Below are 19046 nucleotides of genomic sequence, written 5' to 3' on the forward strand. Positions count from 1 at the left end.
AGCTATGGCCTAGAACCTTGTAGATCAGACCTCAACACATCAGGTGGGGTGACCCGGCCAGTTTCAGATCAGTGGTAACCACTGGCTCAGTTACAATCTATGTCTTATTGTGAATCAGAAACCTTCCAGTAGACAGAACCAAGTTCCAGTACCTAAGCTATTAAAATTAGCCTTGTTCAGGCCCCTGGGTGGCTCAGTCTGTTAAGCATCTACCTTCAGCTCAGGTCGTGATCCCAGGGTCCTGGGATTGAGTCCTGCATTGGACTCCCTGTCCAGCGGGGAGCCTGCTTCTCTCTCTTCCTCTGCCATACCCCCTCCTTGTGTGCTTTCTCTCTCTCTCTGTCAAATAAATAAATAAAAATCCTGAAAACAAAATAAAATTAGCTGTTCTATTTGCAATATAATAAAAAGGAGAAAACGATTGGATGTAGGGAAAAATCATCACATAGGTCCAAAAAAATCTAATATTTATATATTTAATAGAGTAAGTATGCTCTGCTGGATGCTGAAGTAGGGCCTTGCAACTCAGTTTGAATTTTGTTTACTAGGAAAGGTATCAAACAAGAAGAGAGAATGAGGTTTGATGCAATTGATCATTATTAAACTTCCTTCAGCTGAAATGGATGAAATAGGGAGGCACAGGCTCCCTATTTTTTTTTTTTGTCTGTTAAAGAGTTGCTTTATTAATACAAAACATACAAACTATTAAACACTAAGTAGTTTAAATATCTAAGTCATAGCAAACAGGTGGCAATTCAACATCCAGGGTCGACAGAACACTTGGAGACTGCAACAGATTAGACTCCCATGGTGGAGAGGGTATCTTCAGAGGTGAAGGGGGGCCCAGGTGTAACAGCTTTTCAAGCTCCCTCTCCTCATCAAGGATCATGAGAGGCACTCCATTCAAGGGGAGGTGTGCAATCTGGTGTTCTTCAGGCAGGTCGAAACTCTCAAAATCTAAAGGATTGAAGGGAAAGAATTTTTCTATTTCTGGGTAGGTGTCATCAGAGGCAGGAACAGAGCTTTTTGCTTTGACAGTCTTCTCAGTCACCTTTTTGGCAGAGAAGGTTGGCTGCTTCTGTTTGAGAGGTCCACTAGTCTTTACTGAATTTTCTGTGGCTCTGTTGACAGTTCCCAAAGCCTTTCTGGCAACTCTAGGTACGGCTGCTTGAGTATCATCTGTGCTCTTGGAAGGTTCAGTGGAAGTACTAATTATGAGGACAATGGAATCGGATGGCTCTTGCTGACTGTAATTGATACATTGGAGAAAGACACCAAAAGGCAGAGGGTAATTTCACAAATCAAAAGCAAAATGTGAAATTCAGAGATCCTCCTAGGCTGCATAAAGTAATTCTTTGTAGCCCAGGACAGAAAAAACAAGGGATCTAGGCCAGTAGCAGATCTTCGAAGAAGTTAGAAATCTCAACTATATAAAGTCAACTATATATCCAACTGTGCTTGGATAGCAGTGGGACTCTGAGACAGGAGAAGTCCATATTGAAGCCTCAAATCCCCTTTAACACCCTGGGTCTACAGGAAGGTTCTGTCCCTCTCTTTTTAAGCAAGGGAAAATGTCCAAGTTTCCCCTTGCTTAAAAACAATGCAGCAGCCTCTAGACTGTACCCCAGTCCACGGTAAGGATCTAGTCCCAGGGGCACTTGGGAGGCTCAGTGGGTTAAACCTCTGCCTTCAGCTCAGGTCATGATCCCAGGGTCCTGGGATCGAGCCCCGCATCGGGCTCTCTGCTCGGCGGGAAGCCTGCTTCCCCCCTCTCTCTCTGCCTGCCTCTCTGCCTACTTGTGATCTCTCTCTCTCTGTCAAATAAAATCTTTAAAAAAAAAAAAGGATCTAGTCCCACATCCCTGTCCAGCTACCAGATCAAGACATAGCATCAGGCCACAGCAAAGCATGACCACTAAAGTGCTGGGACTAGAGGAGAAGAAATGGACTATATCCCCAAAAAGCTTCATGATTTAGTTAACCAGAAGAAGCCTGGAAATTCTGTATGGACCATCGAGTTGGGGGTGGGGAAAGGAGGAAGGGATGCAGATGAAACAGAAGGTTGGATAATGAAGAGCTCATTGACTTGGAGATAGTCTTCAAAATATAGGATCTAAGAATGTGGCAAGGACCTCAGAAGATGGTAGTAGTATGCTGATTCTTAATATGTTAATGAGATGGTTCTAATTCTAACTGGGCTGACACTTAAAAGTTTGGAAAGAGCATTGACCCACAGTAGTGAAATAGAAATGGAATAACTACAGTATCAGATAGTGAAAGCAAGCATACTAGATGGATGTCTAAATGAGTTAGAAATAGGGTGCCTGGGTGGCTCAGTGGGTTAAAGCCTCTGCCTTCAGTTCAGGTCATGATCCTAGGGTCCTGGGATAGCCCCGCATTGTGCTCTCTGCTCAGCAGGGAGCCTGCTTCCCCCACCCTCTCGGCTTGCCTCTCTGCCTACTTGTGATCTCTGTCTGTCAAATAAATAAATAAAATCTTTAAAAATAAATAAATAAATGAGTTAGAAAAATCTACCAGCTGACCATGTTCCATGGCTGGAGTTGGAGGGCACTTCTATCAAAATGATCAATTACACTCTAGTGAGAAGGGCATCAGTATTGTTTTAAAACTCAGTGTGACTTTTACTCTATAAGAGAAAACAATTGGAAATTCCATTACAAGGGGGCTCAATAGTAGATCTGGGAATTATAGAATCCCAGAATAATAGAGACCAGGTGGTGGTGTTTAACTGTCAGAAATAAAATAAACTCAATATTAGGCTGTTCCAATTAACTTAATGAGCTGCAAGGTTGGTATGGCAAACAGGGGACCTGAATCATAGGGTGCCATGAAATGGTTGATAAAACATAGCTTCCCCAAGGGCAACCTAGATGGGTAACAAACAAGGGGTATTGCTCAATCCATATAATCAAAACTAATCAAGAATGGAGACTAAGGGCACCAGGCCCAATAAAATATTTTAAGATGCTTGCCCAGATTTCAGACCTCAGCCATTTTATAGATCTGAAATATACTGACTTGAAGTCCTCAGAAGGAAGGACCCAGCAAAACTATGAAACTGGGCAAGTATGTAGAAAAATGATCTCATAGGCCTCAGGGACTTACAGATATTTACTCAAATAACCATAAAATATTGAGAAAAAGGGAATACAAAAATATTTCAAAGAAGGTTAGGTACTGGGTCTGAGTTAATCTGATTCTCAGAAATGTAAAGAATATAATAAATGTCATACTACCCAAGTTAGTTTACAGGGATTTTACTGGGTTCCCAGAAACACCTAAGGTACCTGGTACCTGGCCCTGAATAGGTCATCAGTATGGATATACTTGGTTGTTCTTACAATTCCCATAAGTTCCTTCTCCTGATTCACAGATTATATTTTTTGTGGGGAAGGCCACATGGAAGCATCTAAAATGGACACCATCCCATTCTCCTCCTGCTAGTCGAGCTGGTAAATCAAAAACAATACTGCATGGAGCACTGGGTATAATACATAAACAATGAATTCTGGAACACTGAAAAGAAATAAAATAAAATGAAAAAAATTGCATCTTGGAGATACTGGCAATGACTACCGCCACCTTTAAAGGCTCAGAGAATGCAGGAATAATGATCCTCATTATATTCCACATTAATTCACTAGTCAAATAGATGAATTCTGTTTGCTATGCAGGATATGGATAATTAACATGGGCTCAGATACATGGTGTGTAGCCATTGATCGAACAAATGCTTTCATTCCTATTTCTTTTAAGAAGGAAGATAAAACACAAAGTTGTAGTGATTTGGATCAGACAGAAGTATATTTTTATGGTCTTGACCTAGGCCTATATTAACTCTCCTTCCATCTTTTATAATGTATTTGGAAGTGATCTGGACAGTCTGAACATTTATAGAATAGCACACGAGTACACTTTATGGATAATATCATGTTAATGGAATCAGATAAGCGAGAAGTCACAAATGTCAGGAGTTTTGATGAAATGCATAAACTACAGGGGATAGGAAATAGACCTGATGAAGAATCAGGGCCCAATACATTGGTAAAGTTTTGAGGGGCTCAGTGGCCTGGGTCATGCTGGATGTCCCACACAAAATTATTTCATCTCACACCTATGAGGACTTTGGTATGAAGAAAGAGAAGAAGATAGCTCTTTGGGGTCTGTGGCAGAATATTCCACTGATAGGAATAGTGCCCCTTTAATAGATGGGATGAAGCTGTCCAATGGGAGTGGGATCTCAGGGAGAAAATTTCCCTGGAGCAAGTCCAAGCTGCTATGAAAACAATTCTACAACCTGGGCCCTAGTCATGTGAAACTATCATTTCCACATTTCTGCATGGCCCAGGCTAAAGTAGAGGATGACTAAACAGCAACCTTAGAGATAGACTTTAGAGCCATTTGTTTATATTTCAGTGTGGAGAGGGGAAAAAAAAAAAAGCTAGAGCCTTTTCCTCCTCCCTGGAAAAGATGTGTTTATATCCCAGAGCAAAAGTCTCTTCTGGAGAAGAAGAAGGCAGACATGTCACAATTTCAGTGTTCCCCTTTTACAGTGCAACCTCTACTATGCACAAGTACTATCTAGCCCTTGTTGTGTTGCTCAAAGGGGAGTTAGGGCACTGCAGAGATGCTTGCTAATAAATTGTCTTCTCTTATCCAGAGGCCTGCAGTTTCTGTTAATATGTAGTTTGGTAGAAGATAGTCCAGCTAACTTGTTAACTGAAAAGTTGAATAACATTTCAGTAGAGATCTTGATGTGATGTGATCCATCCCTTAGGGAGGAAAAGAAAAAAACAAAAAACAAAAGCATGTGTGCAATTTCTGGTATGTTCCAGTAGGAATTTCGCAGCATCAATCCTAAGGGTTTTGAAACTAGACAATGCCATGTACCTATAGCAGAGAATTAAACACCGTTTTAAAAAGACAGCTTCTGGGTTGCTCTTTAGCCCTAACAGAGATGGAGATTGTATGGCTGACTGGCATGAACAATATAAGAGCATAACATTTTAATAAGAATACAGAAGGCTAAGTTTAAAAGTGACAGCGAAGAGCACAGGACATGCAGATGCTGCCCCTCCACCCTGAGAGAGAAGAAAAGAGGAATGTGCAGCTCTGCTTGAAAGAAGAAAAGGTTAACACAGGTCTTCTAGGAAAAACAAGATGTCACTTAAATCCAAGGTACACAAAATACTTTTTGAAGAGTTTTGGGATCTGGAGTCCATTACTAATGGAATTGATAGACTCAGGGAAGAAGGAGTTTAGGAGGACTGGAAGAGAGAACATGGGTCAAGAAACAAAAACAGCAAGTGGTATTGATATGAGAATAAGAAAAAGCACCACTGATATAGGAAGATGACCGGGAAGTAGGAGGAGGCGACTTTTCAACCTGTACCCTAAAGTGAGCTGATTACCTACCAAAGAACTCCGATCAACCATGAAATCAACCTGAGATCAGAATTATACATGTCTGGATCTCTACAGTGGCAGAAAACGCCAGTGGGCAGGTAAAGAGGAGTGGGAACGTCGGACTGATATCAGAAGATAAAGAAAAAGGGGAGGGAGCCACCAGAGGTGACAAATTGGAAAGTATTACCCCTAATATGAGAGTGCCCTGCATTTGGGGACCAGCATTAACTTGGAGACTGGTTGAAAGCACTCAAAAAGAGCAAAGGATCACGGCGGGGGGTGGGGAATTGTGGGAATCGGGGCGGCTAGGGACAGGGCTTAAGTCCCCGGTCCCAGGACAGCCTCCCCTGGTGCTGAGCCAGAGAGAGTGCAGCGGAGAAACCAGCTCTTGGTCCCTGTACTGCCAGTGCACCTGAGAATGCATGGGGTCCGGCTCCTGTGAGGGGCTGGGAACCTCACCAGAGGGCAGAACACCGAGCCATGCTACAGAGCCTGAGACACGCGCGCCCCACACCCTCCCCTGAAAGAGGCGCAGGAAGGCCCACCCGGCCCTCTTAGACCCATGCCATTGTTTCAGAGCCTGAGACACCTGCCCCAAACTCTCCCCCGAGAGAGGTGCGCACAAGCCCGGAGCTCTTAGATCCAGAAACACCAGGCACTCCCAGCCCAGGCCAGCAGGAAAATCTCAGTGTATAATCACTGCTTGGAACCTCTCTGGCAATCTGGAGCTGCCCAGACAGCCGCCGCTGCCGTGGTTTTGGGTACAAGCAGGATGTCATGCGTCCCCAGGGACCATGACTCGGAACCTGCTCTGCCAGCGGCCAAGGGGGAATCTATATGGGCTCTGCAGCCAGACTGAGGCTTCTCTCTGAGAGGGAGGTCAGGGTACAGTTTGCTTTTCTCTAAAACTACAAAAACCATCAAAAGTGGTCGAGAGAAAAAAAAAAAAGTGAACAAACATAAAAACCTCCAGAGAACAAAAGCCTGAAAAAAACCAGTTTCTTCAGAGTCCCCCAGAGGATTTAACTCAGGGAACATCATTGACTGAAAACCCACGTGGCAGGCCCCTCCCCCAGAAAACCAACCAGGAAAGAAAAAAAAAAAAAAAAGATACAAGAGAACAACCACCACTACTTCATAGGACAACTTTTATTTTTAACTCGTTCCCACTATTCTGGCTTTTTTTTTTTTAATATAGGTAATTTTTTAACCTATTTACCATCACAGTGAGATGTCCAGTACATCAAATTCCATAATAACCTTCTAACCTAAACTTCTTGATACGTACACCTGTGTTTTTCTTTTGCATTTCTATTTTTAAAATTTCTTTGTTTTTAATTTTAGTTTAGTTTAGTCTAGTTTATTCCTTTTTTATTTTTATTTTCTAATATTCATGTAGAGTTAAACTTCAAGGTAATCCCCTTTCCCCAATCAATACTACTCCTATAGGTAAAGCAATTTTAATCCCCCTTTATCTTAGGAAAGTTGAGTCCTTTAACAAAGATATCAAGATACATACATGTATCAAGATACATCCAGGAAGAATCAAAACAACCTTCCTCGCCCACACCGAGAATTTAGAACCACTCTCCCATCTTTTTCTTCCACCAGTGTTTCTATGTTTTTGTGTCTGTCCTGATAGTATATAAATCTTACACTTGGGGTTCTTTTTGATGAGGTTCTTCCTTTATTTGCTTATATATATATTTTTTTCTCTTGTCATATACTTTTATCAGTCTTTTTGTTTGTCTGTTTTTGTTTGTATACTTCCTAAATCTTACCTTGGGGCCCATTTGGGCTGAACCTTCTCTTTTATCTTCCCTTTTTTTCCTGTCTCTCTCTCTCTCTCTCTTTTCTTTTTCTTTTCTTTTTTCTCTCGTTTAGGTGGGGAATCCTGATTGCTCAGAAGTGTTCCAGGGTGCACCTTGACTGCACCATGGTCAATACATCCAGCTATGTCCATTCAGTCATCTCTCACCAAAATGACTAGGAGGAAGAATGCCCAACAGAAGAAAAATACAGAGGATGGGCCTTCTGCATCAGAGCTAATGGCTACCAACATAGACAATATGTTGGAAAGAGAATTCAGGCTAACATTATCCAGGCAATAGCTAGGTTGGAGAAAGCCGTGGATGACCAAACGGAATTGATTAGGGCCAAACTGAAAGTGACCAGGAATGATGTTCACAATGTTAGGGCAGAGCTGAAAGCTACCTGGAAAGAGGTTCACAATGCTCTCAATGAGTTCCAATCTAATCTAAATTCTCTCAAAGCTAGGGTAACTGAGACATAAGATAGAATTAGTAATCTGGAGGACAAACAGATAGAGAGAAAGGATCAGGAGGAAGCCTGGAACAAACAGTTTAGGAGCCACAAAAACAGAATCAGGGAAATAAATGATGACATGAAATGTTCCAACATCAGAATTATTGGAATCCATGAAGGGAAGGAGAAAGAAAGAAGTCTAGAAGATATAGTGGAACAAGTTCTTCATGAAAATTTTCCCAATCTTGCAAATGGAACCAACGTTCATGTACTAGAGGCCGCATGGTCTCCACCCAAGATTATAGATTCCAAAAAAACATCAAGGCACCTGATAGTCAAATTGAGGAATCATAATTGTAGATATAATCTCTTGAAAGTCGCTAGGACAAAGAGGCTCCTTACTTACAGAGGAAAGCCCATCAGAGACCTGGCAAGGTCTCCCACAGAGACCTGGCAAGCCAGAAAGGGCTGGCAAGATATATTCAGGGCACTAAATGAGAAGAACATGCAGCCAAGAATACTTTAACCAGCAAGACTGACATTCAAAATGGATGGAGAGATAAAGAGTTTCAAGACTGGCAAGGCTTAAAAGACTATGCAACCACCAAGATGACACCTCAGGAAATATTAAGGGGGGTTCTATAAAAGAGGAAAAATCCTAAGAATAGCATTGAACAGAAATACAGAGACAAACTACAGAAAGAAAGACTTCAAAGGTAACATGATGTCAATAAAAATATATCTATCAATAATCACTCTCAATGTGAATGGCCAAAATGTGCCCATAAAATGGCACAGGGTTGCAGATTGGATAAAACGACAGGACACATCCATATGTTGTCAACAAGAGACCCAATTTGAACCTAAAGATACACCCAGACTGAAAGTGAAGGGACAGAGAAGCATCTTTCATGCCAATGGGCCTCAAAAGAAGGCCGGGGTAGTGATTCTCATATCAGATAAATTAGACTTTAAAGACTGTAGTCAGAGATACAGAAGGACACTACATAATTCTTAAAGGGACTATTCACCAAGATGATCTAACAATTGTAAATATCTATGCCCCCAATATGGCAGCAGCCAATTACATAAGAAAACTGTTAATCAAGATAAAGAGTCATATTGATATGAATACATTAATAGTAGGAGATCTTAACATGCCTCTCTCAGAAATAAACAGATCATCAAAGCAGAAAATCAATAAAGAAACAAGAGCACTGAATGACATATTGGACCAGACGGACCTCATAGATATATACAGAACATTCCACCCTAAAACAACAGAATACTCATTCTTCTCAAGTGTACATGGAACCTTCTCCAGAACAGACCACATACTGGGTCACAGATCAGGACTCAACTGATACCAAAAGACTGAGATTATTCCCTGCATATTCTCAGATCACAATGCTTTGAAACTGGAGCTTAATCACAAGGAAAAGTTCGGAAGGAACTCAAACATCTGGAAGCTAAAGACCATCTTGCTAAAGAATGCTTGGATCAACCAGGAGATCAAAGAAGAAATTAAACAATTCATGGAAACCAACAAGAATGAAGACACTTCAGTCCAAAACCTATGGGATACAGCAAAGGCGATCCTAAGGGGGAAATACATAGCCATCCAAGCCTCCCTCAAAAAAATTGAAAAATTCAGGACACACTAGCTGTCTCTACACCTTAAAGAACTAGAGAATCAACAACAAATCAAACCAACTCCACACTTAACCCACTGAGCCACCCAGGCGCCCCCAACTCCACACTTAAGAAGGGAAATAACCAAGAATAGAGCTGAGATCAATGAGGTAGAAACCAGAGATACAGTAGAACATATTAATGGAACTAGAAGCTGGTTTTTTGAAAGAATCAATAAAATCAATAAACCATTGGCCACACTAATCCAAAAGAAAAGAGAGAAAGCCCAAATTAATAAAATTATAAATGAAAAGGGAGAGATCACAACTAACACCAAGGAAGTAGAAACAATCATCAGAAGTTATTATCAACAGTTATATGCCAATAAGCTAAGCAGCCTAGATGAAATGGATGCATTCCTGGGAAACTATAAACTCCCAAAACTGAACCAAGAAGAAATTGACAACCTGAATAGACTGATATCTAGTAACGAGATTGAAGCAGTGATCAAAAACCTCCCAAAAAACAAGAGCCCAGGACCTGACGGATTCCCTGGGGAATTCTACCAAACTTTCAAAGAAGAAATAACACCTATTCTCCTGAAGCTGTTTCAAAAAATTGAAGCAGAAGGAAAATTTCCAGACTCTTTCTATGAAGCTAGCATTACCCTGATCCCCAAACCAGGCAAAGACCCTACCAAAAAGGAGAATTTCAGACCAATATCACTGATGAATATGGATGCTAAGATTCTCAACAAGATTCTAGCAAACAGGATCCAACAGCACATTAAAAAAATTATCCACCATGACCAGGTGGGATTCATCCCTTGACTACAAGGATGGTTCAACATTCGCAATTCAATCAATGTGATAGAACAAATCAGTAAGAGAAGAAAGAAGAACCACATGGTCTTTCAATTGATACAGAAAAAGCATTTAACAAAATCCAGAATCCATTCCTATTTAAAACGTTTCAAAGTATAGGGATAGAGGGAACATTCCTGAACTTCATAAAAATCTATCTATGAAAGACCCACGGCAAATATCATCCTCAATGGGAAAAAGCTTGCAGCCCTCCCGCTGAGATCAGGAACACGATAAGGATACCCACTCTCACCATTCTTGTTCAACATAATATTAGAAGTCCTAGCAAAGCAATCAGACAACAAAGAGAAATAAAAGGTATCCAAATTGGCAAGGAAGAAGTCAAACTCTCTCTCTTCACAGATGACATGATACTTTATATGGAAAATCCAAAAGACTCCACCCCCAAACTACTAGAACTCATACAGCAATTCAGCAACGTGGCAGGATACAAAGTCAATGTGCAGAAATCAATGATTTTCTTATACACTAACAATGAAAATACAGAAAGGGAAATTAGAGAATCGATTCCATTTACTATAGCACCAAGAACCATAAGATACCTGGGAATAAACCTAACCAAAGAGGTAAAGGATCTGTACTCGAGGAACTACAGAACACTCATGAAAGAAATTGAAGAAGACACAAAAAGATGGAAGACAATTCCATTCTCTTGGTTCGGAAGAATAAACATTGTTAAAATGTCTATACTGCCTAGAGCAATCTATACTTTTAATGCCATTCCGATCAAAATTCCACCGGTATTTTTCAAAGAGCTGGAGCAAATAATCCAAAAATTTGTATGGAATCAGAAGAGACCCCAAATCGCTAAGGAAATGTTGAAAAAGAAAAATAAAACTGGGGGCATCACGTTACCTGATTTCAAGCTTTACTACAAAGCTGTGATCACCAAGACAGCATGGTACTGGCATAAAAACAGACACATAGACCAGTGGAACAGAATAGAGAGTCCAGATATGGACACTCAACTCTATGGTCAAATAATCTTCAACAAAACAGGAAAAAATATACAGTGGAAAAAAGACAGTCTCTTCAACAAATGGTGCTGGGAAAACTCGACAGCTATACGTAGAAGAATGAAATTCGACCATTCTCTTACATTGTACACAAAGATAAACTCAAAATGGATAAAAGGCGTGAGACAGGAATCCATCAGAACCCTAGAGGAGAACATAGGCAGTAACCTCTTCAATATCAGTGACAGCAACTACTTTCAAGCTATGCCTCCAAAGGCAAAGGAAATAAAAACGAAAATAAACTTTTGGGACTTCATCAAAATCAAAAGCTTCTGCACAGCAAAGGAAACAGTCAACAAAACAAAGAGGCAACCCATGGAATGGAAGAAGATATTTGCAAATGACAGTACAGACAAAAGGTTGATAATCAGGATCTATAAAGAACTCCTGAAACTCAACACACACAAAACAATCATAAAAAAATGGGCAGAAGATATGAACAGAAACTTCCCCAATGAAGACATAAAAATGGCTATCAGACATGATGTTCATCATCACTAGCCATCAGGGAGATTCAAATTAAAACCACATTGAGACACCACCTTACACCAATTAGAATGGCCAAAATTAGCAAGACAGGAAACAACATGTGCTGGAGGGGATGTGGAGAAAGGGGAACCCTCTTATACTGTTGGTGGGAATGCAAGTTGGTGCAGCCACTTTGGAAAACAGTGTAGAGATTCCTCAAGAAATTAAAAATAGAGCTTCCCTATGACCCTGCAATTGCACTCCTTGGGTATTTACCCCAAAGATACAGATGTAGTGAAAAGAAGGGTCATCTGTACCCCAATGTTCATAGCAGCAATGGCCACGGTCGCCAAACTGTTGAAAGAACCAAGATGCCCTTCAACGGACGAATGGATAAGGAAGATGTGGTCCATATACACTATGGAGTATTATGCCTCCATCAGAAAGGATGAATACCCAACTTTTGTAGCAACATGGACGGGACTGGAAGAGATTATGCTGAGTGAAATAAGTCAAGCAGAGTCAATTATCATATGGTTTCACTTATTTGTGGAGCATAACAAATAGCATGGAGGACAAGGGGAGTTAGAGAGGAGAAGGGAGTTGAGGGAAATTGGAAGGGGAAGTAAACCATGAGAGACTATGGACTCTGAAAAACAATCTGAAGGGTTTGAAGGGGCGGGAGGTGGGAGGTTGGGGGAACCAGGTAGTGGGTATTGGAGAGGGCACGGATTGCATGGAGCACTGGGTGTGGTGCAAAAACAATGAATACTGTTACACTGAAAATAAATTAAAAAATTAAAAATAAATAAAAAGAAAAAGCACCACTTATCTAAGAATCTATACTTAAGTGATGGCTGAAAAAAAAAGAATATGAAGCAGGTTGATCTTGGGTCCCACAGGCAAGTGCATGATAGCGAATGGCAGGCATTTGGTCAACATGATGGTTCATTTTATGCGGCATCTTGACTAACTTAAGAGATGCTCAGATAGCTGGTAAAACAGTATTTCTGGGTTTGTCTGTGAGGGTGTATCCAGAAGAGATTAGCAACTAAATCAGCTTGAGTAAAGAAGAGCCATCTTTACCAAAGTGGTCTGACGTTATCCAATCCTTTGAGGTCCCCCCCACCAAAAAATAAAAAAGGCCATTAAAGTGTAAATTATTGTTCCTTTTCTGAGCTGGCACACCATCTTCTCCTGCCCTCAAGCAGTGAAGATCCCTGTGTCTGGCGTTCAGACTCTGGAATTTACACCAGCATCCCCCTGGCTTTCAGGCCTCTGGCCTCAGGCAGGGCGCTGACACCATTGGGTCCCCTAGTTCTCAGGCCTGAATTATGCCACCAGCTTTCCTGGTCCTCCAGCTGATGACCGACTGTAGGCTTTCTCATCCTCCATAACTGAGATAATAAATCATAATCTCCTCTCACAATCTCCATAAAAACTCTTTTATATTATCTCTATATATCCTGTCAGTTCTGTTCCTCTGGACAACCCTAACTAATTAATACAGTCACCTTGGGACTGAACAGTCACCAGAACTGAAGGCTGAGCAATGAGAGCCTCACTACAGAGGGAGGTGAGTGTTGTTGTTGTTGTTTTTTTAATTAAATTGATTTATATATTTTCAGAAAAAGAGTATTCATTATTTTTTCACCACACCCGGTGCAATCTGAGGGGTTTGAAGTGGCGGGGGTGCTGGGAGGTTGGGGTACCAGGTGGTGGGTATTATAGAGGAGAGGTGAGTTTTAAAAGGCCAGTGACTAACAACAGTGACAAGGACATTGGAGGGAGGCATTCCTCTTCTCCCTGAGATGGATAAGAACCTAGCTGTATTCTTTTTGCCCAAACATGACTATTTTCAGAGAGAACTGATGAAACTCTAGAAGGCTGCCAGGCCCACAATTCCCTTTAAAGTACAAAAGATTCTGTCTTGAGCCAGTGTGAGAAAAGCAAACAAAGCTCAACCAATTAGACAAAGTGCTATAATAACCACAGGTAGGTGAAAACACAGAGGCTACTGTGGGTGATAAGGAAGCTAACCCAATGAGATTCTTGGGGAAGCTTGAGAGCTCACACAGGGATAGATAGGACAATGTCACTGGCACTTGTGCTATAGTCCCACTCTTCTCCTAGGTCTCCCTGAAGCTCACTCTCTTAGAGGATCCAATGCCTGAGAACGGGGCATGTGCTAAGACTCACACACCATACCCTATTTCACCGTGTGCCCACCTGCTCTAGAAAGAAACCTGTGGCATTTTTTCTCATTAGTAAAATTACGGCACAAGAGCTAATATTTTCTGAGGGCTTAAAATATGCCAAGCACTGGGCTGTGTTTGTTTAAGGCTTTATCGTCTTTTATACTTAAATGATTTGTTTGGTACCCTTATTAATCTTAATGTCACAGAACGGAAACCAAGGTTCAAAGAGGTTAAGTAAACAAGTCACATAAATGGTAACTTGTGAGACTTGATTTCAAACTCAGGTAGACAACCTCAGAGCCCGTGTATTGCAACCACTAACCACACTGGATGGTATTTTCCCTTTCACTGTTTATATCCGTTTTCACTTGGGAATCTCTCTGTTAGGACAGCTGAATATATTTGTTGTAGACATAATATTGTGTTTGCTCACCCAGGAATAAGTAAAGAGGCAAGACAGAAGTAACCAAAAGAAAGTGACATTGGTTAATGTGAATGGAGTCAATTCATTTAGAACACAAATAATTTTTTGTTCAGAGGGGCAGAAACTAAAGAACAATTAAACTACCATAGCTCAAACCTATAACACAGCACAGGTCAGATGCCACCTTGCACGCTTTTAGCCAAGTTGTAAAAAAGCTATAACTCCATTTTGGTACCATAGGTGCAAAATCTAAATTTTAATTCTTGATTTAATTCAATTAGCTTTTTAAAGATTTTTTTATTTCAGAGAGAGTGTGTGTGAATAGAGGGAGGGGAAGTGGGAGAGGGAGAGAATCTTCAGCAGATTCCTCACTGAGTGCAAGGCCTAACACAGGCTGAACGTCACAACCCTGAGATTATGACCTGAACTGAAGTCAAGTCAGTCGCTAAACTGATTGAGACACCAAGGCGCCCCTCAATATCTTATATTCTATTAAAAAAATGGAACATTTATCACAGACATGTATTTTTTCAGAAATCAACTTCCCTATACTTTAACTATGTATAATGTATTTAGATCTCTAGGAATTCAGTGATTAATAGGCCAATTCACAATCAGATTTTTTCATGCACTAACTCCCTCTCTTTCCTCAGCCATGAAACCCAAACAGCATTTTATGAGGAATCCCAACCTAGAAGGAGCAGCCACAAGTAAGTGTCCCACCTGCTAATCCCAGGTAAGGACTGTAGACCACATAGTTGACTGCTAAATAAAGTGGTATCAGATGATAACACTCCCAAGTCTTCTCTCTGAATATAAAACCTATTTTCTCATCTTTCAGTTCTCAAATTAAATGTTACTTCCTCGGGGTTCCTGCCTTGCCTCAGGTCATGATCCCAGAATCCTGGGATTGAGTCCCCGGCTGGCTCCCTGCCCAGCAGGGAGCCTGCTTCTCCCTCTCCTCCTTGCTTTCACTATCTCAGTCTGTGGCTCGCTCTCTCTCAAATAAATAAAGTCTTTTTAAATAAATAAATAAATAAATAAATAAATGTTACTTCCTCAAAGAGGATTTTTTTAAACTCTCAGACTCAATTAAACTCCCCTTTTCTATGTTATCATAATACTCTGTGGATTCCCTCCATAATGCATATGGAGAGAAATATGTAACTATTTGTATAATTGCTCATTAAAATTCTGTTCTCTGTCCCCTATGGGGGTTAGGAGGTGTTCCTTTTTGGTATCTCTATGTCCCTAATATTTTAATTCCAATGTTTCATAGATATTCAATACATATTTGTTGTGTAGATCAATTGTTACTCCAATTACTCCAATATTACGTCTAAGGAGCTGAGAATCCGTAGATTCTCAGAAAGACTTTGGTGTTTGCTCCCATAGGAGACTGAAAGGGTGATGGTAGAAGACTGAACAGCATCATTTTTCATTTTTCATTTTAATTTTCTTAGTTAAATGTATGGTGGGGTTTTTTTGTTTGTTTGTTGTTTCTTGTTTTGTTTTACATAAATAAGTAACTCACCTGAGCAGATTTTCTCATAAAATTATCTTTCTTCCTTTGGAACATACAAATGAGTCTTTTCAAAATTCCCTTGCTTTTTTCTCTGCTGTGCTCTAACATCATTTATCATTCAGAGAAGGAAGCTATGGTATAAAAGATGTGGCAGGGGAGGGATTCCAGAAAACAAACTTAATCTTAACTAAATGGAAGATGGGCTGTGTGACCTCGACATGGAAAGGTTTCAAATCTTCCTAGATCCATGGTTCTACAAAGCTGCATAAGCAAAATTTTCCTGATGGAAACAGACACATACATACACAATGATGTGTGTGGTGCGACTTAATGTCACATGAAGGGATAAAGATGGAGATTTTTTGCAGGGAAAGCACGCTACAGTAGAAAGAATGAGGGCTGTGATATCAACAGAACTTGCACTTGATTCTTTCACTTTTAGCTGGGCCTCTAAAGTAGCCTATAATTAGAATTAAATGAAATGAAGCATATAAAACACAGCATATATTAAGCTCTCAAAAATTGTAATCCCTTTATCTGTAAATATTAAAGAATGAAATCCATAGCAAGCTGGTATAGGTCTTAATTGAATAAATGTAAATAATAAATTGAATAAATGTTTAATTGAATAAACGTTCTGGTTATAATATCTTACTGTAATTTTTTTATCAGATTTTTGTCATTTATTTTTTTTTTAATTTTTTATTTTTTATAAACATATATTTTTATCCCCAGGGGTACAGGTCTGTGAATCACCAGGTTTAAACACTCCACAGCACTCACCAAAGCACATACCCTCCCCAATGTCCATAATCCCACCCCCTTCTCCCAAACCCCCTCCCCCCAGCAACCCTCAGTTTGTTTTGTGAGATTAAGAGTCACTTATGGTTTGTCTCCCTCCCAATCCCATCTTGTTTCATTTATTCTTCTCCTACCCACTTAAGCCTCCATGTTGCATCACCACTTCCTCATATCAGGGAGATCATATGATAGTTGTCTTTCTCTGCTTGACTTATTTCGCTAAGCATGATACGCTCTAGTTCCATCCATGTTGTCGGAAATGGCAAGATTTCATTTCTTTTGATGGCTGCATAGTATTCCATTGTGTATATATACCACATCTTCTTGATCCATTCATCTGTTGATGGACATCTAGGTTCTTTCCATAGTTTGGCTATTGTGGACATTGCTGCTATAAACATTCGGGTGCATGTGCACCTTTGGATCACTACATTTGTATCTTTAGGGTAAATACCCAATAGTGCAATTGCTGGGTCATAGGGCAGTTCTATTTTCAACATTCTGAGGAACCTCCATGCTGTTTACCAGAGTGGCTGCACCAGCTTGCATTCCCACCAACAGTGTAGGAGGGTTCCCCTTTTTCCACATCCTCGCCAGCATCTGTCATTTCCTGACTTGTTGGTTTTAGCCATTCTGACTGGTGTGAGGTGATATCTCATTGTGGTTTTGATTTGTATTTCCCTGATGCCAAATGATATGGAGCACATTTTCATGTGTCTGTTGGCCATCTGGATGTCTTCTTTGCAGAAATGTCTGTTCATGTCCTCTGCCCATTTCTTGATTGGATTATTTGTTCTTTGGGTGTTGAGTTTGCTAAGTTCTTTATAGATTCTGGACACTAGTCCTTTATCTGATATGTCGTTTGCAAATATCTTCTCCCATTCTGTCAGTTGTCTTTTGATTTTGTTAACTGTTTCCTTTGCTGTGCAAAAGCTTTTGATCTTGATGAAATCCCAATAGTTCATTTTTTCCCTTGCTTCCCTTGCCTTTTGCGTTGTTCCTAGGAAGATGTTGCTGCGGCAGAGGTCGAAGAGGTGGCTGCCTGTGTTCTCAAGGATTTTGATGGATTCCTTTTGCACATTGAGGTCCTTCATCCATTTTGAGTCTATTTTTGTGTGTGGTGTAAGGAAATGGTCCAATTTCATTTTTCTGCATGTGGCTGTCCAATTTTCCCAGCACCATTTATTGAAGAGGCTGTCTTTTTTCCATTGGACATTCTTTCCTGCTTTATCGAAGATTAGTTGACTGTAGAGGGAGGATCTATTTCTGGGCTCTCTATTCTGTTCCATTGATCTATGTGTCTGTTTTTGTGCCAGTACCATGCTGTCTTGATGATGACAGCTTTGTAATAGAGTTTGAAGTCCGGAATTGTGATGCCACCAACGTTGGCTTTCTTTTTCAATATCCCTTTGGCTATTCAAGGTCTTTTCTGGTTCCATGTAAATTTTAGCATTATTTGTTCCATTTATTTGAAAAAGATGGATGGTACTTTGATAGGAATTGCATTAAATGTGTAGATTGCTTTAGATAGCATAGACATTTTCACAATATTTATTCTTCCAATCCAGGAGCATGGAGCATTTTTCCATTTCTTTGTGTCTTCCTCAATTTCTTTCATGAGTACTTTATAGTTTTCTGAGTATAGATTCTGTGTCTCTGTGGTTAGGTTTATTCCTAGGTATCTTATGGTTTTGGATGAAATTGTAAATGGGATTGACTCCTTAATATCTCTTTCTTCTGTCTTGCTGTTGGTGTAGAGAAATGCAACTGATTTCTGTGCATTGATTTTATATCCTGACACTTTACTGAATTCCTGTATAAGTTCTAGCAGTTTTGGAGTGGAGTCTTTTAAGTTTTCCACATATAGTATCATATCATCTGTAAAGAGTGATAATTTGACTTCTTCTTTGCCGATTTGGATGCCTTTAATTTCCTTTTGTTGTCTGATTGCTGAGGCTAGGACCTCTAGTTCTATGTTGAATAGCAGTGGTGATAATGGACATCCCTGCCGTGTTCCTGACCTTAGCGGAAAAGCTTTCAGTTTTTCTCCATTGAGAATGATATTTGCGGTGGGTTTTTCATAGATGGCTTTGATGATATTGAGGAATGTGCCCTCTATCCCTACACTTTGAAGAGTTTTGATCAGGAAGGGATGCTGTACTTTGTCAAATGCTTTTTCAGCATCTATTGAGAGTATCATATGGTTCTTGTTCTTTCTTTTATTGATGTGTTGTATCACATTGACTGATTTACGGATGTTGAACCAACCTTGCAGCCCTGGAATAAATCCCACTTGGTCGTGGTGAATAATCTTTTTAATGTACTGTTGAATCCTATTGGCTAGTATTTTGTTGAGTATTTTCGCATCTGTGTTCATCAAGGATATCGGTCTATAGCTCTCTTTTT

At 40.2% G+C, this 19046-nt stretch overlaps 1 pseudogene across 1 annotated transcript; it reads right to left on the reverse strand.

Moving 5' to 3' along the window:
• Positions 1-656: 656 nt before the first annotated feature.
• Positions 657-13080, reverse strand: LOC309863127 (securin pseudogene; annotated as a pseudogene). Its single transcript has 2 exons — positions 12944-13080; positions 657-1247 (listed from the first exon to the last, which is right to left on the reverse strand). The product of its transcript is annotated as a securin pseudogene (transcript).
• Between the last annotated feature and the right edge of the window lie 5966 nt (positions 13081-19046).

This window comes from Mustela nivalis (genome assembly GCF_964662115.1).
Source record: "Mustela nivalis genome assembly, chromosome: 4".
Taxonomy (NCBI): domain Eukaryota; kingdom Metazoa; phylum Chordata; class Mammalia; order Carnivora; family Mustelidae; genus Mustela; species Mustela nivalis.